The 24,876-nt window shown below is 45.3% G+C and overlaps 1 pseudogene; it reads left to right on the top strand.

The window, feature by feature from the left end:
* The window catches only part of LOC138566580 (zinc finger protein 436-like), a 146,447-nt pseudogene extending 125,339 nt beyond the window's left edge, over nt 1–21,108 (top strand).
* The last annotated feature ends 3,768 nt before the right edge of the window (nt 21,109–24,876 follow it).

Below are 24,876 nucleotides of genomic sequence, written 5' to 3'. Positions count from 1 at the left end.
TGGTTGGGGCCAAAACTCGCAAGATATAAACCTGACAGCTTTTGTTAGTTCCCTCAAATACCCTTGGAATTCTTCCCTTAAAATCTGCGCAGAGGTGTGTGCATCTGAGGCTGTACGTGCAGGTGTGAGCGGTATGTGCATCCTCCTGCCTGTGATTATTTAGTGCAGAGTAAGGTGTTGGTCAGACCCTGGCTGATTCCTTAGAGCAAATAAAGCAAGAGGCAAACAGTGCAGCCAACTCTTATGCAGTGTGTCACATAATTTTGCAAGTCTCTGTTTCAATTAACCATTCATGCGTTAACAGTGCCGTTGGCCTGTGGGTGATAAACAGTGCATAATGTGTGCTTTATACCCAGCAAATAACCTACTTCTTTAAACAGTTCATTGAAATAATGAGTTCCGTTGTCAGACCTGATAACGTCACAAATACTCTCTGGCAATTCATTGTGTTCAGAAACATTAACACTATCTGGCAATTCAATGTGTGTATCATTAGTAACGTTATAGTCAGCAATATCCCAGGTTAGAGAAAACACGAAAAATATAACATGAGAAAACACAAAATGCAAAAAAGAATCATACTCCCCTTGATATTCCCCTCTCTTCTTCCTCCTGCTGATGGGGGGCGAGGAAAGACTTGTCCTTCCGGACATCAGTGATTTGAAGCCATTGCTTCCCTCCTGAAACCGGGGTAACAACGCACGTGGCAGAAATTCTGCTGCAGACTTAGCATCAAGGTGAACACAGTGACCTGCTGCGATCCAATGTGAGAAGGGAAAACTACACAAATAAGATAACAAAAGTTACTGCACCTGTGATCCATGTCCACGTAATCAATATAGAGGTGTCTCAAAGGTCCAGAAGGGTGGGGAAAAGTCACTTTAAGCATTCTAAGAGTGTGGCCAGTAGTGTGTCTTTGACAAGTAGCGCAATTTGTTATGTTATGAGTAACGAGCTCTTGGAGGTTTGGAATAAAGCACTCCTCCTGCAAATCTGCAGCAAGGTACTCTTTGGACATGTGTGTTGGAAAGTGAACCGGATCGAAGGCTATGGTAATCAATGCTTGTGGCATAACTGGTTTCCCAGAAACATTTTGCCACAATGTGAGGTCAGTAGGAGCAAGAGAACACTCCCTCTTAGTCCATAACTCTTTTTCCTGCTGAGGAGCTTGCATTTGAAACTCAGTAAGCTGGGCCATGGAACAGGCTTTGTAAGGCACTGTAGTATCGGTTTGCTGTAAGGAAAAATCAGAGGACACCATGGGATTGGGATTGTCTAAGTAAGCTGCTTCCTTGGCTGCCACGTCTACGGTGCAGTTGCCATTAGCAATGTGATCTATATTGGTTGTGTGAGCTGTGTATTTTACTATCGCTACTGCTGTAAGGAGGGACGTGTCTTTTTTCTTTTTTTTGCAGTCCACGTTTTTTTTAAACCTTTTTTTTAAAACTTTATTTTGATTTTACAACATAATACAACTTCTCACCCACATTAGGGTGGAATTAACTTTGCGCCTTTCCCTCCCCTCCCCCCACCACCATAAAGTTCAGTGCTCTGCACTTGTCCAGTTCTGTATCACAGGGTGAAATGGGATATTACGCCGGGTTGTTAGCGGGAACGTTGTCGTTATTTATTGAGTGTTAGCTGGAGAGTCAGGAGCTTCCTCTGCTTCCTTCATTAGGAATAGTACCAACGGACCCCAAATGTCTGTTGGGCGGGCGTGAAGGGGAAGCCGTTTAACAAAGTCTGTTTCGACATCCTGGCAGTATAGAATGTCTCTGCGCCAGGAGGAGACTGTGGGGAGAGGGCCTCGGCCCCAGGCTATGGCGATCCTCCTTCAGGCGAGTGTTAACAGTAGACCTGCTAGTTTCCTTATCAATGCTGATAGCAGTTTTGTCATACGTAGTAGGGCCGCCATCTGGACGGGCTGTATCTCTTCTCCAATGATTGCACCTGTTATGTCCAGGGCCTGGGTCCAGAACGAAGTTAATTTGGGACAGTCCCATGCGAGATGGACAAAATCAGCTGAGGGTGTTCCACATCGCTCGCATTTTGAGGATAGTTCAGGATGCTGCTTATTCGTTTTTGCTGGTGTGTAATAGGTTTGATGTAGGAAGTTAAAGTGGATTAGTTTGAGGCGTGAATTGATCAAAATATGGATATGCTTAGGGACTTTTCCCATCTGACTTTTGCGCAGGTATTGTCGGGGGTCATGTCGGTGATTCTGGACTTGTAGATTTGTGAGACCAGCCTGCATTCTCCTTGAGCTTGTATTACCTTATGTAGTAGTTGCCAGCAGGTCGGAGGTTGGCGTGGGAAGTCGGGTAGGACAGCCTGCAGTGTGTAGCGGGTTCGAAAGTATATAAATGTGTCAAGGGCGGTGTTGCCACCTCTCTGTTTTGCCTGTTCCGGAGTTAGGAAGCTGTCCTCGATGAAGAGGTCTCCAAATGAGTGTATTTGTAACTTTGCAGTCCGTTGATGGAAGACCCTCTCCGAAGTCAGCGGAACTCCAGGTATGAACTTGACGGGGAGGAGAGGTGAGTAGCGAACTTGCACTTCACATTTTTGGGCGAGCTTCTTCCAGATTTTGTACGTTGATAGCATCCCATTCATGGTGTTGTTGGGAACTGGGTGTCATGCCTGCGCCATGGGCGCATACATTTATGATCAATATGGACCTTATTTCCCATTTGCGAGACTTTGGTGCTTTTCTATTTTTCCCAACAAACTACACTTACCACAATGCACTTGGCTATAACCATCTTTTCCTGGCCATTCCTATTCGCCATCTTCGGAACTACAATCCCCAGAAGCCCTAGGGATCTCCTCTGCTTCCACCAGCTCAGGAACAGAGAGGGAGGTGGCCGATTGTCTGCAGGTGTGCTTAGCCAGGTGCGACCAATTAGCCTTCCTCTGTGCTGGGCTGGGCGGTATAAAAGCTGCTGCCTGCAGGAGCTCAGTCTCTTGCATTAGGGGTCTTTCCGGCACCTTGTTGCTTCGAGCTACGGATCTTGTATGCGGTTCCTCCTTACTCCGGCTTTGGATCCAGTGCCCTACCGGGCTCTCTACATTGCAGCTGATCATGCTCTGCTGCTTTCCAGCCTCCGCCCTTGCCCTGCCGGGCTCTCTGCTTTGCAGCTGATCACATTCTGCTGCTTTCCAGCCTCCGCCTGTGCCCTTCTGGGTTTCTGCCTTGCAGCCGATCACGCTCAGCTGCTACCTTCCGCCCTGGTCTTCCAGGCTCCTGCCCTGCAGTCTGCCTTACCCCGGCTGCCTACAGTCCTTGTCCTCTGGGCTCCTTGCTCTGCAGCCTGCCTCACTCTGGTTGCCTACAGCCCTTGTCCTCTGGACTCCCTGCTCTGCAGCCTGCCTCACTCCGGCTGCCTTCAGTCCTTGTCCTCTGGACTCCTTGCTCTGCAGCCTGCCTCACTCCGGCTGCCTACAGCCCTTGTCCTCTGGGCTCCCTGCTCTGCAGCCTGCCTCACTCCGGCTGCCTACAGTCCTTGTCCTCTGGGCTCCCTGCTCTGCAGCCTGCCTCACTCCGGCTGCATACAGTCCTTGTCCTCTGGGCTCCCTACCTTGCTGCTTACAGTCCTCTGCAGCCTTCTACAGTCAGAGGCCCTACTCCTCTGGGCTCACTCCTTGCTGCCCGGCCCTTCTGGGTTCCTTGCCGTGCAGCCTGCTTTACTCCACTGCCCTAAGCCCTTTCCCTCTAGGCTCTCTACCTTACAGCCCTGCTCCTGTGGGCTTGCTCATTGTTCCTTACTGTCCTCTGCTATCAAATCCTGTTACACGACTTTCCCTTCATTTCCTTCTGCTAGTTTGTGATCAATTTCCTTTTCCTGGATTTGTCTGTAAGTATCTTCTCTTGTACTGTTTGTAGACCCTTTTGTACAGAGCTTGTCTGTTGGTTTCCATCAGTCAACCTCTGCGCCTTCCCTTGTTACAGACACCCATAGCTGTTGTTCCAAGCCATGAGCCAACAGCGTGGGCCTCTGTTATAGCAAACTCTGCAGAAGGCTAGAGTTTTTCCTAAGGTTCGTGGAATACTCTTTTCCTATATCTGCATGCACCCCTAAAGGGAATCCATTCTGTTGTACCTTATTCCTTGCTACACTTGACTACTCTTCGTTCTCATTACTTTCAGCTGTGTGTGTACTTATCTGTCCACCTCACTTCGGCACAACCACCCAAAACCCTTCCTGGGTGTCCTGTGCCACTCCTTTCAGGGTGTCATCTCGTGACACTCGGATCTGGCCCATGATGACGTCACTCAGCAGGCTGGGTGTCGCTAGGGCCCGCTCCACCTGCACGTGGGGTCTAACTGCCTGTGTAGAGTACCAATGGCTGAGGAAATGTGCCTGAGCCGCCCAGAAGTACTTCTCCAGGTCTGGAAGGGCTAGTCCAATCGCTTTTTACTGGAAGAGTTAGAGTTGAGTGTGCCACCCTGGCTGGTTTGCCCGCCCATAGTAGATCGAGAACCATGCTTTTCAATCTGTTCAGGAAGGATTGTGGCAGTATTATGGGAATGTTAGTGAATAAGTATAGCAACTTTGGTAGGATCACCATCTTTACCAGGGAGACTCTACCCCAGAGTGTTAGAGGCAGGGTCTTCCATCTAGCCACTTTTTCCTTCAGGGATTTGGCGACCTCTTCATAGTTGCCATGAAATACTTCTTGATAGTTTAATAACATCTGTATTCCCAGGTACCGAACTTTGGATGTTTTCCATGTGGGCTGGAAGTCGTCCGCGAATGATTTAGTCGCCGGAGTCAGTGGAAATACGATGGATTTTGACTGGTTGATTTTCAGCCCGGAGGCTGCTCCGAATTTTATCACTTCTCTCATAACCGGGTTCAGGTTGTATGCTGGGTCGCGTATGAATAGCACAATGTCGTCTGCATATAAGGATATGATGAGTTTGTGCGGGCCTATGATGAGTCCTCTGTGTTGCCGTTGTTCCCGAAGATTAGAAGCAAGTGGTTCCATTACCAAGGCAAACAGTAATGCTGAAAGCGGGCAGCCTTGTCTGGTACCACGCTGCAATTCGACGGTGGCCGACTTGGCCGTCCCCACTTTGATCTTTGCTTGTGGCTTGGTGTATAGGAGGGATACCAGCTTAATGAAGCGAGCTCCCGGACCCATCCTGGTGAGTACTGCGAAGAGGAACGGCCATTCCACCAAATTGAATGCCTTCTCGGCATCGAGTAGTACGCCACTGCCTGTTGGGAGGGGTCTAATGCCTCCATGACACTGAATACTCTCCTGATTCCGAAGGTTGTGTTGTGGCCGGGTATGAACCCTGCCTGGTCAGCGAGCACCAGGGCGGGCATCAGTGGCATCAATCTGTTTGTAAGTACCTTAGCTAGTATCTTGTTGTCGAGGTTGAGTAAGGAGATGGGGCGGTAGGATGCACATTCCTCCGGTGGTTTGCCAGGTTTATGCAAGAGAACGACGTTGGCTTTGCAGGACGACTGGGGGAGGGTTCCCTTTTCCAGAGCCTCCTCGTACACAGCTGCTAAGAGGGGGGCTATGGTGTTTGCAAATGCTTTATAAAATTCTCCTGTTAGGCCGTCTGGACCAGGGGCTTTGGAATTCGGAAGGGTCTTAATAACTTCGATGATCTCTTCTTGTGCAACCATTTCGTTGAGTGGCTCTCGTAGTTGACTTTCGACCCAGTATAGCTCTGTGTCTTCTAGGTACTGCAATGATGTATTGGATGTTGTATTGTGTTTGGTACTATAGAGATCCTGATAAAAGAGCCTAAATTCCTCGGCCATCTCTTCGTCCGTGTGCAATAACACTCCTTGCTTGGTGCGGATACCTTCTATCGGTGTCAGCTTGCGGTCGGCTCTTATCAGGTTTGCAAGGAGGGCCCCGGGTTTTTGGCCTTCGCCATACTGTCTGATTTGGCTGTAACGATTTAAAAATGTTATTTCCCGTTCCGCCGTGGGGTTGAACTTCTGCAGTTCCTCCTTCAGAGCGGCTTTTATTCTTGGGTCGTCCAAACTCACGATTTGGAGTTCGAGGTTCTTTAGAAACTCCTCACTAGTTGCCAGCTCCCGTCTAATGAGTTTGAGGATGCCATTTTCCTTAGCTAGACAGACTCCTCTTGTAAAGCACTTTAGCGTTTCCCAGAGCGTGCCGGCAGAGGAGACTGAGTCCTTGTTAACTTACAGGAACGTGTCAATCTCTTCTCTTAGTTCGGTAGCGAATACTTCGTCTTGCATGGAGCCCGTTTTGAAGCGCCAACGCTGTAGCGGGGCCCCGGTTTGGGATGAATTGAGGCTCAGGATTATTGGGGAGTGGTCGGAGAGAGTCCTTGGAAGGATGAGGCATGGGCCGCTCCTCAGTGGGCCATTAGCTGAGGTGAATAAATAGTCAATTCTAGAGCTTGTGTTGTGAACCGCTGAGCGGAAAGTGTAGTCCTGCAGTTCACCGTTAGCTGCTCTCCATGCGTCGGCTTTAGGTCAAATGCACTGCAGATTTCTGCTATTTGAAGGCTGGCTTTGGATCTGGGTTGTGGTGTGGTCCGTGAGCTGTCCCGGATCGGGTCGAGTACTGTGTTCATATCTCCCCCCCAGATTATAGTATTCAGGTCTTGAGTAGAGAGATGAGTTAACACCCAGCTAAAGTTGTTGGGCCGTCCACATTAGGCGCGTAGGAGTTGACGAAAGTTATCTTTTGGCCTGCTATGATGCCACTCACCATAACAGATCTGCCTTCTGAGTCTTTCGCTGTATTGACTAGACGAAAGTTAATCCTCCTGTGGATTAGGATTGCGACTCCTCTGGAGTATGATGAATATGATGAAAAATATCTGTGGCACCCCCAGTTCCTGGCCCATAGGTGGTCTTTTCCTGGGATTAATGCGTTTCTTGAATCATGGCCACGTCAACCTCATGTCTTCTCAGGTACTGTAATATTTTCCTGGTTTTGGACGGGATGATACCCCCCCTTATGTTCCAAGTTGCGACATTGAATGGAGCAGCTTGAGGTGTGTGTTGGCTCTGTTCGGACCCTATTACTCGATGTTGTTATGGCCCTTTCTGATCCAACGTTTGGGTCGTCATATGTGGTTTGGATTGATGGATGGTGCAGTATTGTTGGCGGCGGAGTGAGGGGCGGAAGGGCGGCGGGAGGTACGTGGTGGGCAGCGCAATTCTCCCCCTTTCCCCTTGGTGAACTTTCTTCACGGGCAACCCCCAACTGGCCCGTTTCTGAACTGTTGCAGGGGACGATCCCCGGTGTCACAAGGTCGTTGCCTGCAATCCCTCCCAATAACAGTAAACTGTGAAACAAACAAGTGCGGTGCAAGGGGCGCTCGGGGCTTCCCGTTGCCTTGCTATGCAAGGGGGCTTAGAGGCTTCCCATGGTGCACGGCCTTAGGGTGGCTGTCTCCAACGATATTCTCCGGTACTTGTGATGCGATATTGTTTCAAAATATCGGTGCCATCGTCTTTGGTGTGGTTTAAGGAGGGTTTCTGTCCCTTTGTGGACGTGCCAGATTAGGGTTTGGTCGAGAGCAACCTGCGCGATCAAGGAAGTCATTAGCTTCTTCAGGGGAATGGAAGAAGTGAACCTTTCCTCCATGTTGTATTCTGATGCGAGCTGGGAACAGCATTGAGTATGTGATTAGATTGTCTTTGAGCCTCTGCCGAGTAGATGTGAATGATCTTCTCTGGGATTGAACTGTCGTTGAGAAGTCAGGGTAGAAATGAATTCTGTTTCTGTCGTGGTGTACTTCTCCCTTCTCTTGGGCCAGGCGGAGGATGGCATTGCGGTCTTTATATTTTAACAATTTGGCGATTATTGGCCTGGGAGGTCCTCCCGGGATGGGCTTAGTGGAGGGCATCCTGTGCGCTCTACTACAAAAAGGGTGGAAAGCGATTCGCGGCCAAAGAGGGTGGTGCATAGAGTTTCGACAAAATCCTCCATCCTCGTCCTGGGGAGGTTTTCTCCCACCCCGACGATCCTGATGTTATTCCTACGGGATCGCCCCTCTAAATCTTCACACCTGGCTGTGGTTACTTTCACCTGGGATTCTAGCTGAGTGAGCCTTGTCTCTATGTTTGCTGTGCCATGGTCCTAGTTGGACACGCGTTGTTCCATCTCATTGAGCCGCTCTGAGTGTGTGTCGAGTCTGTGCTGAAGGAGATCCACCTTCGAGGCAAGTCCGTCCATTTTATTATTCAGACTCCCTATGCCGGCTTTCAGATCTAGGAGGAGTGCTTTAATGTCAATGGAGGTGGTTACTTCCTCCATTTGGTGATCACTGATAGTAGGGGTTTCTGGTTCCTCTTGGAGTGTTGGGGTTTTGGAGACTATGCCCGTCTCAAAGTTTAGTTTCCTTTGTGATCTATCTGTCTTCCCCATTGAGCCTGTCGTGCTGCGATTCGGTCGGTGGTGATTTCAGCTCTTGCCTGTATCTTTATCGTGGAGGTTGTCACCTCTCGGGGGGCGCGTGAAGCGAGTTTGCGATGAGGTTATTGAATGCTGTGATGTCTGATGTGGCAGTAAGGCTCGCGCGTGCCACTGGAATTAAATTTTGGGTGGTTACCACTGGAGAATCTGTGGGATTAGTGCTACTGTGTCGGGGGGCGGTAGGGAGTATGCCCCTTCTGAAGTTGGAGTCTTGCATAGCTAGTTCTTCTGGGCCCTGCTGGAGTGAGATTATTGCTATCACAGGACGGTGACCAGGAGGCAGGGTTTGGGCGTATTGGCGTTGTAGCTGAATTGCCTAGGAGAGAGGCCTGAACTGGTACCCCCTGGGTGGGCAGTCACACTCTCAAGGGCCGCAGGCCAGTTGCACTGAGGATTGCCTGCTACTGCAGGGGGCCTTCACCCACTCTTTGTGTGCTTGAGAGTGATGCGTGGGTTTAGTGATCCCCTCAGTGGGCCAGCCAGATTGCAGGGCTTGTACTGGGATTCCACGGCCTGGTCGCGGCAGGAGCAGGGTTTGCTGTGCAAGGCCAGTTCACGGCCTGTTCAGTTGTTGATTGCTGGCTTGTGAGAGTTATTGCCCTTCTCTGCTGGGGCCAATGGGGACTGATTTATGTGCAGAGCGGCCAAGTCAGATAGGTCACGGTTGGGGGGGTTCCAGGCTTGCTCTTAATTTGGCAGGGATGCAGCGTCCGGGCTTGTGGGGAGGGAGGGGGAGCTCAGGATATTTACCTGGTGGCTGGAGCCTTCTCTGTGCTCCACTCTGGGGCTGAAGCACTGCCGCCTGGGCCCTCTCTCACCGTGTCGCGGCCCGGTCTTGAGGTGGAGGGTGGAAGCCACGGGAGCAGCGCCGGCCTCCGTCGCGCCCAGCTCGGCACGGTGCTGATAAGGAGGTACTTGCGCCGGCGATGACCACCGGAGCCGCGGCCGCGGTACTCCTCTCCCAGCCTGTCTGCTGGCGATGCTCTGGAGCTCACTCTGCTGCAGGACGAAGGGGTGGGGGCCGACGTCTCCCGCTTGCTATTCCTACAGGAATCACATGGATTGCCAGAGCAGCATAAATTGATTGGCCGTGATTGGCGGACTGGAAGATGGTTTGCTTCCTAAACTAGACCTGCCAGTGGGTAATGATCTTGGTACATAGAAAAGAAAAGTACCTTTTGTAGCAACAAGACATATTACAGACCCAGAGGGGCACTATTTACTGGTCCATGGTAGGCTACATGGATGTTCTGTAACCTTTGTGAATGTATACGGGCCGAATCCCATATTGAGACATGAGCATATTTGTAGGGTGTACTTCAGCACAGCATTGAATGAGAAATTAGATAGATCGCCAGTAAGATGTAGAAGCCCCCCAAAAGCTACCACCAAAATGTATGAGATTATATGATTTTGTAATCTTTATGATGTCTGGAGATGCTGTTAGGAATTGGCGGCCTTTGCAACCACCAACACTTATACCTGCCTGGTGGTCGCAGCAACCACAGCCACTCTTACCTGCACAGCTCGGGATTCATTATATATTAAATTGATTTTCCAGCATTCTGTGGCTCGGGTCACTCTTACAGTTTAACAGGGTGCTAACTCAGGTTTATTGCTTGGCCCTTTCTGTGTTTAGGACCGAGTAATAAACTCTGAAGGTCAATGACAGTAGGTAACTCTGTTTTAGAGATCTTATTTGCAATTCAATCTTCTATAACGATAAGTTGCTCAAGGAGCTCTGTCTCCCGGTTATGTCTAACACCGTTTTTTTATGTATAAAACAACCAGTTCACATGGGTTGCTGTTGCGTCTTGGGGATTACCGACACCACGGCACCCATTGGGGTTCTCGATGGCTTCACGGAGTGACGCGTGACTTCACAACATTTCAGGTCCTTTCCTTGGTTTTCCCGGTTTTCGCACGCTTCTCAACCTTTCGGTATATGCTAATTTCTGCATGACATCGGTGTCTCGCAACTGCGTTATTCCACGTTGCCACGGACCCCTGCATCCCGATTGTGTTTTCTTTATTAGTTTTTCATAGGTATTTAGGTTAGGTTTACTATTAGGTGAAGCACCGGGATCATACTTAAATACCTGGAACCTATTGTAAAGGGTAAGAACCTTTTGTGTTCACTGTATCTAACCTGTTGTTGTCTTGTGGGTACCTTGGAATCTCATGCTATAGCTTTGTCACCTCTGCAGCTTCTGTGATTTTATTGCCACTAGTTCCAGAGGGGGTGTGTCCAGTAGCACTCCTACCTGGGGGACCTGGTCACACAGGCTGTACAGTAGTCTGTTGGGCTAGATGCGTTGGGCAGGGTAAGCACAGCGTCTAAAACTTCCGGGGGACCTGGTCATCGCCACGAAAAATCATGACAGATGCACACATGAAAAGGAAAAATGGTACACCTACTATTCTGTGGTTCATGACAGCGCCACACGGATTGACTACTGGTTAGCCTTCCCATAACTTAATAAAGCTATGGTAGACAATGCAGTACTGCCACAAGCACTGTTTGACCATTCCCCAATCCCGATTTCCATAGAATTGGGACCCTCCAGCAGGAGACACCTCCAGTGAAGATTTAAAAGTGACTCGATCGGGGATGTACAGTTTGCCTCAGACATTAGGAATGAGATACAGGAATTTTTTGACAGGAATGAAAACTCTGTTGAGGACGTTTGTATAGTCTGAGGGACTTTTAGGGTATTTACGAGGCCGGTCTGCCTGTCTCAGAGGATGCTATTTTATAGATTATATGGTCCAAGTTCGATAAACTGGAGGTTAAATTAAAATGTTTTGAGGGAATTTATTACCAATGTCAGCAGGAAGACATTTCTTGGGACGTAATAAGCACTAAAGGTAGATTTTATGAATTTGTGTACCGTGAAATTAAGTTTATCTAGCAAGTCAAGCTAGGAAGTATGGGAAGTCTGATAGGCCATCTTTAAACTTTATGAGGACTGGGTTTTTTTTGGACTAGAGGACAGGACTATGCCCCTCACACTAACTTGAAATTTACGAAAAAGTCCTGCCACCTCTCTATAGAACCACCTTTCCAATGAAAACATTTCTCAAAACACCACCATGAGGATGTGTAACACCACATCAATAACCAAAGTACATAATTGTACCCATTACTTTAGAAAATATATATATTTTATTTTATTTTATTAAGTCAAATTTCATTCTGTTCTAAAAATATCTTTAACCTTAAATAGGTATACAATCTTTTTTTTTTAAAGTCGAAACACGAAGTACAACAAAGAAAAAGAACAGCAAAAAAGAAAGAAAAAGAAGACAAATTTGACAGAAAAAGGCAAAATTAAACCTCCAAATTCCTCCGCTAACTTTAAATACAAATTTAAAAAACTGGTTATTACAAAATAACAGAAAAAACAATACACGTTGATTTCATAAACAACACATTAAGAAACCACTATACAAATCGAAAAAAGCAACTAACACTACTAGCAGAGCTATACAGATGTAATATTAAGCTGTCTAGTACTTCATCCTATTTACATTAATAGGATAACTAAGTATCTTCAAAGAGCTACAAGCTCTAAGTGCTCTATTTAACACGTGTCAACAATCACACGGTATCGTTGTCCCAACATGTTTAATTCCCAAACTCTGTAGATCTTGTATGGGGGAAATTCTTCAGGGGATTGCTTCAATACTAAAATGGTGGGCCTCATTACGAGTATGGAGGTAGCCATGGTGCTATTAGCGACATGGCTGCCTCCATACCGGGCTCCAATACAGGGTTCCTGCAATGAGGACTTACCAGGTCATTCCGAAATAGGAGGACCCGGTAATTCCTCCTTGCAGGAACCCATCCCCATTCCCATTTGAGCCCCCATAGGGCTCTATGGGAATGGGGAGGGAGGTAATAACGGGCACATTACAACTGGCCCGTTATTACCTCCCTCTTCCCCTGGTTTTACCAGGCGTCCTTGCAGGGTCCCGCAAAGGGAACCTCGTAATTGCGCATCCCGTAATGAAGGGTGCCGGTCCTGTACCGGCACCCTTTATTACGGGAGCTCATGCCTCATAATGAGGCCCGGTGTATCGTAAGCCAGACTTGTTTAGTGTAAGTTCTATAAAAATTGGTTAGACCGGAGCTGCAGCCATCATTGGGTTCCTTCCCGTTATAAATTGACAGTGGCCTGAAGGAAAGGGGGGAAAAACACAACGTACAAAGTGAGTTGTATTGTTTTAAGGTCAGTAACTGACCATTCATCTCGACCTGAGTGTTCAATTCTCTGGGTGAGGCTTACCGCTCTGCAAATTTTAATTTCCGCGAGCGTAGGAGAAGGCGCTTCTTATTAGTAGAGCGCTAGTTTCCTATACGTTAAATAGAAAGAACACATATTCGGTGTTCAGTGCGGACATAACATTTGCTTTTTACAACAAGTTTACAAGGTATTAATTATATATTAAATCGATTTTCCAGCATTCTGTGGCTCTGGTCACTCTTAGAGTTCAACAGGGTACTAGCTCAGGTTTATTGCTCGGCCCTTTCTGTGTTTAGGACCGAGTAATAACCTCTGAAGGTCAATGACAGTAGGTAACTCTGCTTTTAGAGATCTTATTGGCAATTCAATCTTCTATAACGATTAGTTGCTCAAGGAGCTCTAACTGTCTCCCGGTGATGGGGCTTGAATTCCATTTTAACGCTGTTTTTTTTATTTATAAAACAACCGGTTCACATCTCTAACACGACCTCAAATAAAGAGTGTTATTTCTCACACTGCCAAAGTCTTACCGTTTTGTTACACGGTTGTCGTTTGATGTAGAACTGGTGAGGTATGGTTTAGCCGCCAGTACTTCTGTCCACTCAAGAAGAGATTGCACTTTTGTTATACTCTTCTGTGGTAACACACTTTTTGGACTTCTTTTTAATTACTGTACCCAAAAACAAAACACAAACACGGGTCTAAATTGCCTTTTGGTTTATAATCTTAACAGCCACCTAATGTAGGCTCTCTTGGTTCAGTTTATAAGCAAGTGTTTTTTTTAAATTATACATACCGCAATTAATGCACACTTTGCTTTGTGGGCATCTACTGAGGCTAACAGTGTGTGCACTGAAACATTTAGACCAAAGCAGCACTGTGACAGGTACTTTAGGCTTATGAGAAAACAAACGTTTTTGCGTACTGCAGCTTTTATCAAAAAAGTCCCAGTCTCGTCCATGCGGGCATTAGTATCTCGCAGTTACCTACTGCTTCTTAAAGATACGATCTACCCGGGCTGTTGGCGTCCTCTGTGTCATGCCATGCTCTCGGTCGGGCCTGCCCTGTTGCCTTCCAAATGGACAACACTTTCGGATCTCCTCGGAAAACAGGAAGTCGGACTCTATATATTCCAGCCATTCATTTTAACCACTAGACTGCGCTTCACAGTTCTCACTGTGTGCCTAACGCTCCTCCATTAGAGGAATGATGGAAATCTTTAAAGTGTGGTTTAAAAACTGCAGTTGAAGTTATGAAGTATTATGCACTTAATTTTGCATCTCATGTACAAAATGTTAGATGGTGTTCTCATGCATAAATTGCATATCCCTTATCCATTATGCTAAATTATACAGTTTATACAATGTCTAACTTTTTCGCATCATGAAGAGGTAGTGCTTTATCCGGCACTCCTCTCTACTGCATAGCCAAACCATGTGGCACATAATCTTGCGTGGGGGATCTTTTAGTGACAGCAGTATATTAAAGCAATAATATTTCTGCAAACGGACTAGAGAGCAGGTATCTCTGTGTCGATGGATGTATTTACTATATGCCTAAACAATATAGAATCTATGCCCGTACTTGCCTACAAAAATTGACAGTCTAATGATTCATTCAAGCCGGTCTCTACCGAGTTACAAAGACAAATTAATCTTTGCTCTTGATTAAATAATTTCTTCTTATTGACAGTTGTGTCTTCCATTGAGTTTAGCTGTAAGAGCACACTCCACGTGAGTGACTCTGGTGTGCGGTCCATAGCCAAAAAGTGGCCCACCATTGGAGCATTTAAATTCCAATTTCGTATACAACTTTTCTGCTCTATAATTCTTTGCTTGATTTTCCTTTCTGTCATACCGATATATATTTTACGGCAAGGGCACCAGATGACATAGATGACCATTTTCGAATTGCAATTCGTAAATTGACGTTGTAGCCACTTTTTTTAAGGGCTACATCTACCTCTTTAGTGCGTTTAGTGCTAGCACAACAGCAGCATGTACCACAAGGTGTATGCCCCATGGGTTTGCTCATCCCCCAAGATTCTGTGTGTGTCTTTTGGACTTTTTTCGAAGAGATGTCATTCGTGGTCACAAGATCTTTAATATTTGTACCACTTTTAAATGCACACAACAGAGGTTTAAAGGGGCATTCTCCTCCACTTAGTATGTGCCAATTACGTTTTATTATGGCATTCACTTTATTGGAAAGGGCATTGAAGGTACTCACAAAAACAAATTGGTCTTCAGTCTTTGATTTTGTTCTATATTCTAATAGAGCTTCTCTATTGTTATTCCTTGCGTGCTTCCAGGCTTTCTTTTACAATTTATTTTGGGTAGCCTCTAGCTGTTAGTTTGGCACGTAGAACTCATGCTTCTTGTTTAAATGTTTTGGTATCAGAACTATTCCGCTTTAATCTGAAAAATTGGCCTACAGGGAGATTTTCTCTTGTATGTCTCCAATGGCAACTATCAAATTGTAGTAAGGAGTTGCGATCAGTGGCCTTATGGTAAGGTTTAACTTTCAAAGTATTATCTGTGGTATCAGCCCAGATAGTTACATCTAGAAAGTTAATTTCAGTCACACTAGTTGTGGCTGTGAATTGCAGACATTTATTCTGTCCATTTAGCCAATTCAAGAATGCTTCCATTTCTGAGGCACTACCATCCCAAATTAATAAAATGTCATCTATGAACCTCCTCCAAATTTGTAGATGTGACAAAAATGGGTTGGAGGGGTCATAGATAACACTTTTCTCAAAATGTTCTACAAATAGGTTAGCTGCCGACGGGGCCACCGAGTACTCCATGGCTGTCCCGTGGATTTGGTGGAACAGTTGTTGGTTGAAGCTGAAGAATTTTCTTTCAGAGACATGGAAGATGAAACTATTGGGGCATTCACCTATTGTTCTTTTATTTAAGAGAACATCTTCTATCACTTCTAAAGTTAGATCTTGAGGAATACATGTGTATAAGGATACGATATCAAGTCCAACTAACATTTGTGTCTTTCCGTCAAATGGGTAATTCTCCACAAGTGTTATAACCTCTGTGGTGTCTTGGATGTAAGAATACATTTCACGTACAAAGGGTTTGAGATAGGCGTCAGCAAATTTTGATAATGGTTCTAGAAGTGAACCTAAACCAGACACAATAGGGCGCCCTGGTGGGTTGGATAATGACTTATGAATTTTAGGTAAGATGTAAAACTGCGGAATAGACGTTTTTTTAGAGTAAAAATTCATGTTCTTGTTTACATATCCAACCTCTTGCGAACGCTTAATTTATTTTTTGTTCTATGATTTATCTTAATCGTGGTATAGGATCCTATTGTAGTTTCCTGTAAAAGGTTTGGTCTTCTAGCTGTCTTTCACATTCTGAAATATAATAACCACAATCTAATAGCACTATTGCCCCGCCTTTATCTGCTTTCCGCATTATAATTTGGACATTGTCCTTCAGTTGTTGCATAGCTAAACGTTCTTCTCGTGTCAAGTTTTGAAACTGGTGCATAGTGATATTATTCTTTTCTAACAGTTTTAATTCTGTCAAGACTCTTTTTTCAAACACTAGTGCTTCTAGTGTCAAACTTGTTGATGGTGGGCAGAAACTAGAGGGGTTCTTTAGCCCACTATTATTCTTTTCTTTATCATAGGATTTGTCATAAAAGAACTGTTTCAGATGGAATTTGCAAAATAACTGATGTATTTCTGTTCTTAATTTAAACCCATCATAACTCATAGTTGGTACAAATCCTAATCCTTTATTCAGTAGGTCTTCTTTTGGTTTTGTAGGAGTATATTTGAACAGGTTGACTAATAATCCCTGGTGCTCCTGGTTTGGCCTGGGGCATAGTCCCAATCTTCGTTCTGCGCTTCCTCTTCTAAAAAACGCTGCCTTTGGGGTGGGGGATCGGATTGTCCTCTATTAGATCTAGTGTAATTAGGGCATCCACCACTATTTCCTCTGCCTCTCCCTTGTTGTCTTGGAGGTCTACTGTTGGTCCTGATAGGCCAGCCTGACTACCAGCTACGCTCCTCAGATGGAACGTGGACATACCTTGATATGTATTTTACAGCACACGGATGGAAACCTATTACATGACACTAATAAGATTAATGACTGCTTAAGGGAATTTTACTCTGAACTATATACCTCAACAGAGGTAGCAACGGAGGAGGAGATTAAAGTATATTTAGACGATCTGACAATGTTATGATTAGAAAGTGGATGCAGGGATTGGCTGGGGCGACCCATAACTATAGATGAGATTGGAGACCTCATTAGCGAGATGGTATTGGGAAAGGGCACCTTGACCAGATGGTTTCAGTATTGAATTTTACTCTCCTTTTTCAGATATCCTAATTCCCAAGCTACAGAGAGTTCTTCAAGCCTCATTTATCTGGGGAAATTGCCTGACTCATTGAGGGAAGCCAATATAATCGTGTTGTTGTAGCCAGGAAAAAATAGTAGAGAGTGAGGATCATATAGGACACTATCCATGATAAATCTAGACTACAAGATATTTGCCAATTTGCTGGCCCGTAGACTGCTATCCTTCATGCCTCATTTGGTTCTCCCAGATCAGTCGGTTTCATCCCTGGTAGAACTATGCATCACAACCTATGCATACTGTTCAGAATTATGCATCATAAAAAACCTTGAAAGATTGGTAGTAACACTCTTATTAGACATAGAAATATCCTTTGATTCATTAAAGTGGAGTTATCTGTTTGCAGTTCTATGAAAAGTGGGGGTAGGGCAGAGGTTCAATGAAAATTGTGGCACTTCTATGTAAAGATCCAATAGCTAGGGTCTTCACTGATGGAATCGTTTTTTATCTCCCCTGAAAATATCCAGCTGTGCCAGGCGTGGGTATCCAATGTCTCCTCTGGTGTTTGCAATTGTGATAGAGTCTCTAGCCTGCACTTTGAGGGAGAGGCATATAACAAAAGGACTGAGTTTCTATGGTATACAGACTCTAGTATCACTATATGCAGACAAGCTTTTAATATTGTTAATGTTGGTATTGGTAATGTTTATTTGTGTAGCGCCTATACACAAAGCAAGTGTTTCAAAGCGCTCAAGGGGGAGGGAACAAGGGGAAAAACCAACAGTCGTTCAGAGATAAATATATATGATAAACCCACAGATAATGTGATCCCTGTACTCTGTGAGGTTGTGTCTTTCGGTTATAAATCAGGCCTTAAAATGAACCCCACCAAATTGGAAGTGTTTCCACTTACGGATTGTAGTCCTGACACTGGTCAAATCATGTGGTGCCCTGAAACAGTACGTTGTTTAGGAAAACATCTAGTCCGATCCTGTGACTGGTTAACATCCCTCAATTACACAGCCCTGTTGAACCAAATGGAACAGAAGTTTAAAAAATGGTCCACTCTCCCACTGTTGACACTGGGAAAAATCTTGATTATTCGTATGGTAGTATTACCGAAATGGTTATACTTGTTCATGAATGTACCAGTCAAACTACCTACTTCTTTCTTTAAGCGACTCTTTAAAATATGTAAAACATTAATTTGGGGTTCAAAACAACCAACAGTGTGGTGGGATATGCGAATGCAACCGCTAGACAAAGGAGGCATGGACATCCCTGACTTGGAACTATACTATTTGGGAGCACAGACATATGCCTGCTATTGGTAACAGCAAATCCCCATCACTCCCTCCACATGGCAAATTGGAGAAATCTCTACAGCACCTTTCTAGCCTCACTAATGCTATAATCGAAACACCCTACGGATCAAGGGTCATTGTTGATACTGTAACCACCACAGTTTGGGCTGGTCAGAAACTGCACAAGTATCATGATACCGGAGTTGTATGTCCTCAAAAAGAATTTGAACAACATTTTAGGTGTGCCTCTTACCTTTGATACAAGTTTTCAGAGGGGATTTGAGATGTTGGGGCTGGCGCAATTAGAAGGCATTTTCCCTGGAGGCTTCTTTCTGTTATTTGAACAGCTGACAGAGATGGGAGCCACGAGTAGTATGTATAGGTATAAGAGTTTGTGGCTTCCTTGACAAAGCTGATCATGCTTTCCAGCATTACATCTCCCCCCCGCACCCTCCCGGACAGCCCACCTGTTACTTATTTAAGGACCTTAGGTGTTTGTTCCCATGTCATATTGTCCCTCTACAAGTTGGCTACATCTAGTCCTAAGCAACCTACCATAACAAAAAGTAGATGGGAGACAACTGCTATGAGAAGTGTGTGTTTCAATAAAATATGCACATAAAATGTTTCATTTAAAATATCTTCATCAATACTATCGCACACCGCTTATCCTGGGAATGCCCCCCCTATCTTAGCGTTCTGGAATAATGTGTGTAAAAATGTTGTGGAAATAAAACAATATGATGTTCACAAGTCACCTGAAGGGTGTCTGTTGGGATGCCTCCCGAAACTAACCAACAAGACATACAAAGTTTATAGGCCTTACTTGTGTACTTGCTTAGTTATTGATTTCTAAATTATGTATAAAGGGGAGTGCACCAACTGCTCAAGCTGGGTTATAATATGTTCTATGGTGTAACACATAGAAAAATGTTTTCAGAGAAATTATGAGACCTTCTGCCTGTCCCTCGGACTACTGGAAGAGCTTCTGGATCTGCCAAGACAAAGCAGTTTAAGTCATCTTGCTTTATGCACATGCCCCTGACATCCACTAGGTAGATAAACAATCTACGCCAAGAATATACATTCAATCTACTTATGAACACAATCTTTTAGTTTAACACCTCGTACTGTAATGCAGATGATTATTGTTGTATTGTTCTATGATAACTAATAAAAAAAGTTTAAACTAAACTGATAACTTGTTGGACATGTTAAACATTCTTTGTTTCATAATAATATGTAAAAATAGGCCTGGGTTGGGTATGCTAATAACAAGAGTATCCTTAACTCGCTTTTGATTTACAGATGTAATTATTAAGCATGTCTTCCATACTTTTCCTTTGCTGATGTCTACCTTTCTTTAATTCCAGCAGAGAAAGTAACCAGAAAGGAATGTACTGAAGTGAATTATGAACAATATTTTGGACAACTAGAATCATATCAACATATATTCGAAAAAGATGATGAACATGTTCAAGTCTCAAAGCAGGAAGAAGCACAAATAAGACTGTCCAAGACCAAAGGGAAGTTAAACAACCTTGCATCAAACACATTAGATCAGAGTACTGAAGAATCATACACTTCTAGCCAATGTGACAGCATCTCCAGAAACAATAGCACCGGTGAGACTTCGGCTCATTGCACGCACCATGGAACCACCACCATAGGGAGCCAATGTTTATGTTATGAATGTGGAGCTGGTTTTAGCCTTTTGTCAAATCTCATCGAACATGAGCAAATCCACCAACGGGAGAAATCATATACAAGGACTGAATATTGGATGAGCTGCCATGATCCGTCAGCTTTAATTAGTCACCAGAGGCTACACCCAGCAGTTGCATCTATGCAAAAATGCAGTCAACTTGTAGACACAACTCCAGCAAAGCGGTTCATATGTAGTGAATGTGGAAAAAGTTTTACTACTCTATCGAACATGAAAGCACATCAGAGAATACATTTTGGAGATAGACCGTATAAATGCCCTGAATGTGGCAAAGGTTTTAGCGACTCATCTAGCTTGGTAAAACATAAAAGAATACAAACAGGTGAGAAACCATACAAATGCAATCAATGTGGGAGATGCTTTATTGATTCCTCTGCATTGAACAAACATCTTAGAATGCACAAAGGAGAGAAGCTGTACACTTGTGAGGAATGTGGAAAGAGTTTCTATCAGTCATCTGCATTGCTCACACATCAGCGAACACATACAGGCGAGAAACCTTATCCATGCAATGAATGTGGAAAGAGTTTTAGTCAATTTATAACTTTAGTAAAGCACAAGCGAAGGCACACTGGGGAGAAACCATATAAATGTTCTGAATGTGGGAATGCTTTCTGATGGCCTGCCAATCTCTTGACACACCAGAGAATACACTCTGGAGAGAAGCCATATGTGTGTGATGAATGTGGAAGGGGATTTACAGATTCATCGCCATGACTAAACATCAGCGAACCCATACGGGAGAGAAACCCTACATTTGTATTGAATGTGGTAAGGGCTTTAGCCAGTCCTCAGCACTAATCACACATAAGAGAATACACACTGGGGAGAAGCTGTATACTTGTAATGAATGTGGTAAGAGCTTCAGTCAGTTTGTGACCCTAATTAGACACCAGAAAATGCACAAAGGGGAATAAATCACCTCAGTTAAGTTGTCTGGGTACAAGATGGTTTCTTGCATGCATAAAATACAAGCAGTGACTCCTCTATATAGCATTGCAGACAATCTTGGAATGTGATGTGTATATGGCCAAATAATTATAGTGCAATGACATAATAAAGTTATTGGACCCTTCCTTTCGAAAGCGTGATCTTTTCCCATTCAAAAAGTAACCAAAATACAGAGAAAGTGAGCCAGAACACATACAGGGAATGGTACTAGTCGCAATGTCAACTGGTTTAAAGACTGATGCTACTAAAGATGAGCATTAAACTGGATGATATGACTACCTCATTTTACTGAATTGCAGAATATTGAGAGAAAAAAGCAGTTGAGAGGTTGCAAAGCTACAACAGTGATATAAGTTAGTCTTAAATCAACACTTGAATAGTAGCAGACAAAATTCAAAGCAAGAACTAGATTTTCATGTGTAGGTTGCAGCAATGCCAATTAAGAACATTTTCCTGGACCACCTAAATATGCTAGCTACAAATGTAATACTGAAATAAACTTTCCTTGATCCACTGCAAGCAGCGGTGCACAGTTTAGCATCTGGAATTGAAAAGATAAGGTTAAATATAAGTGGTTATGAAAATAAGCTCAATTTCTCTTATAGGATATATGCAAAATAAAAAGCCAAGCATAGAGCCAGCCAATACAGAACAGTGAAAATATCCATTGGCTAAATAAAGACCTAGGGTCTCATTTAGAGGTCAGTAGTAACAGTAAAAGGTGCAGTATTTGCAAACACTGCATCTTTCACTGATCCACATAGGTACAAGGTGTACACTGCATGCAAAATCTCTGCAAGCGTGATGCATCATTTCCTGCATGTGGTAATGGAGGGACACAGTATGTGATCAATGATGGATGCAATAAAAATGCACCAATTTGCACCAAAAGCACCACCGATTCTTACCGCTGGCCAATATCAGGTGAGAATGAGTGCCAAGTACAGAGGAGAAAACAGACCCAGGTAGTGTCATGCCGCCGAGTTCCTGGCGTCTATGGAGCCGCTGGCGACACGGAACTTAGTCCCGTCCACAAGCGGCTTTCGGCCACGCCCCCTGTTTCCTGGTTTCACTTTCCTTTTGTTCCCATTGGTTGGACGCTCCGCGGCCCGGTGTTTTAACCAGCCACTTCCGGGTCACGGATGCGTCGCAACGCTTCCGGTTTCGTCCGTTAGCCCTGAGTTGCTTGCTACCTGTTGCCCTCTTCCTGGGTTACTCGCCTTTCCCGCCGGTCGGGTCCTCGCGCCCAGTCCGGCTCCCCCCGCTGTTCTTCCTTCGTCCTTCTGCTGGTTCTGTCTGCCTTTCTCTCGCTCCCTTGGCTTTGTTTCACTCGCCCACCTCCTCTGCCCTCCTTCCAACTTGCTTACCCTCCCTCCTTCCCATCTTCACTTACCGCCTTTCTTCCTCTTGTCTGTTCCGCTTGCTCCGTCCTTCTGTTTCCTACTTCCTCTCGCTCAGCTCCGTACCTTCCGTGTACCAGTTCCCTGCCTTGTCCTTTGGATTTGCTCTTGCCTACCTCCCGGATAGTTTTGCTGTGACCTTCCGTGTACCAGACTCCGGCCTGTTCCCCTGGACAGCCTTTGCTTCTGTTTTGGTACTTCCACTTCTAGCCTCGTGTACCAGTTCTTCGGACCGCTTACTGGACTGCCTGTGTTCTGGGGGGGTTCACTCCCACGTGTTGCCTCCAGACACTTTCCACCAGCTCTCACCCTTCAAGGATTCCTGGTTCCACTCCTCCAAGGCACCCGACAATAACACAGGGGTTTTTAGTGCCTAAGGGCTTTTTCCCCTCCTGGTCGATCCCGGGGGAGGGGCCCCTTGGTCTCCCTTCTTGGGGGGCACGGTGGCTTCCTCCCGGGGTCGTCCCTATCTACATAAAAAAAAGGTGCGATCACGAAGAAAGGAAAAGAAGGGTTCTTGGAAGGAAGAAGAAGGTGAGGAGTCGGGGGAGGGGGAGATCTCAGAATCTACACTGTCGGACGAAGATATCACCGACCCCGGTGACAGGTATCCCCAATAATCCCACAAAGCATACACAAGTCCAACCAAAATGCCACACCACAAATGACCCACCATACAGCATGGCGGAGCCCTGTCACTCCATATTGGAGAGCTGCGTTTCAAGGCCTAACACAAGATGCCATCATGTAACAGAATGTACCACTGGCAAGGAGGAGGCCACACATCCCCAGAAGTCCATCTCCATAAGCACTAACAGAGTGGATTACACTATCCAGAAAGTACGATTGCCCAGAAAGCCAAATGCTACCTGCTCTACTGAAGTTGGTGCCAATCCTATATTTCCTTGCCATTAGTATACACCAGCACCCATTGGGCATGTTCCATAGCATGTCATAACCCATATTTTCATGAGTGCTCACCCAGGTAATTTGTGCTCTCCGTCATCATGCTGCTACACACATCGCTCTACCCACTACCACGGAAGCCATCAATACAATCAAAGGACGTTTCTATGACATTGCACATGCTCCTAACATCATGAGTGCACGTAACTGTACTTTTGTTCCACTGGTGCCACTATGTGCCCAGGAGTAGGTGTTCCAGAATCGCAAGATGCAAAACACGCTCAACATTCAAATGCACGGACATCGGCCTGACTATCTTGCCATGATACTCCGGTTTCCCAGTGATGATTCCATGGTAAAGTGAGATAGTAGTGTACCAGTTCATAAAGCCACCCACAGACATCAACGATCCTAGTTGCTAAGTACATGATTGCATAATTGTGAGTACCATAAGAGAAAGGAGGCTGTGCATGCATGTAGAATACATAGAAGGGGAAGCATATGAGAGACCGGAGAGAGGCATAGGAAAGACAGGGGGAGCATGGAAATTACATGGAATGGCACAGGACAGGGTTGGTATAGAAAAGACAGGGAGCATGGGAATTACATGGGATGGCATAGGAAAGACGGGGTGGCATTAGATAAACGGGCTGGCATAAGAAAAACAGGGAGTGACATAGGAAAGATGGTTGGCATAGGAAAGACGAGGGCATGGGAAAGATGGGGAACATATGAAAGATCTATCAGAGGAGTTATCCCTGCTGCAACAGTAGCAAAGGTCCTCAGCACTCCTAGCCACAGCTACTGCACAGTTCGCTCCAACAGATGATATGCTGACCTGCAGATTGCTTCCAACATCAAAGGTGATGTAGGATACCCCCTACTGGCTTATGATACCATTCATTTCACAGCACACAAAGCCCCAGGAGTGGTAATACAATGAAGCATACATCCATACAAGGCTCACAATGGAGAAGGCCTTGAAGTATGCATCTGAAACGGTTAGCACTAGGGTAATTGTCTGCTGCATGTTGCACAACCTGTGCATTACAAGAAACGTCCCTGAGGCAACAGAAGAGGGCCTCCAGCTTGACAGCATTGAAAAAGAGCATGCGCATGTGGCACAAGCCCACCAGGATGGCTGGGTAGGGAGGCAGGAACTGATGGACAATTGCTTCTGAAATCCACATTGAACGTTGCATTGCCTGCGAGATAGGATGTCTCGCTGGGCACCCGAACATAGCTTATTAAGACGACCTGGTTCCACCATGTGCATATATGGCATGTGGAGCCTCTGCACAACTCTTGCCATCAGGGATGTGGCCACTATTGTTGCATTGGCCATGTGAATGCATTGATGGCTTCCATATTCCATGTTGGTGTGTTGTGCGATGTGTACTGGAGCTTAATCTGGGTTGTGACATGCAGCATGGCCATGCAACATGGCTGGAAAGTTCCTCTGGCAAGGACATTTAGGAATGCTACTAACTTCTATAGAAGGATTAGGAGCATACATTTGTCTAGCTGACTCTCAACAACCTATGTACTTCTATGAAGGAGATTTTGTCCATGTGATGGGGTGACAATAT

The sequence above is a fragment of the Ambystoma mexicanum genome, chromosome 2p (genome assembly GCF_040938575.1).
Source record: "Ambystoma mexicanum isolate Mex_15411 chromosome 2p, UKY_AmexF1_1, whole genome shotgun sequence".
NCBI lineage: Eukaryota > Metazoa > Chordata > Amphibia > Caudata > Ambystomatidae > Ambystoma > Ambystoma mexicanum.
This window is presented reverse-complemented; position numbering and strand designations above follow the sequence as displayed.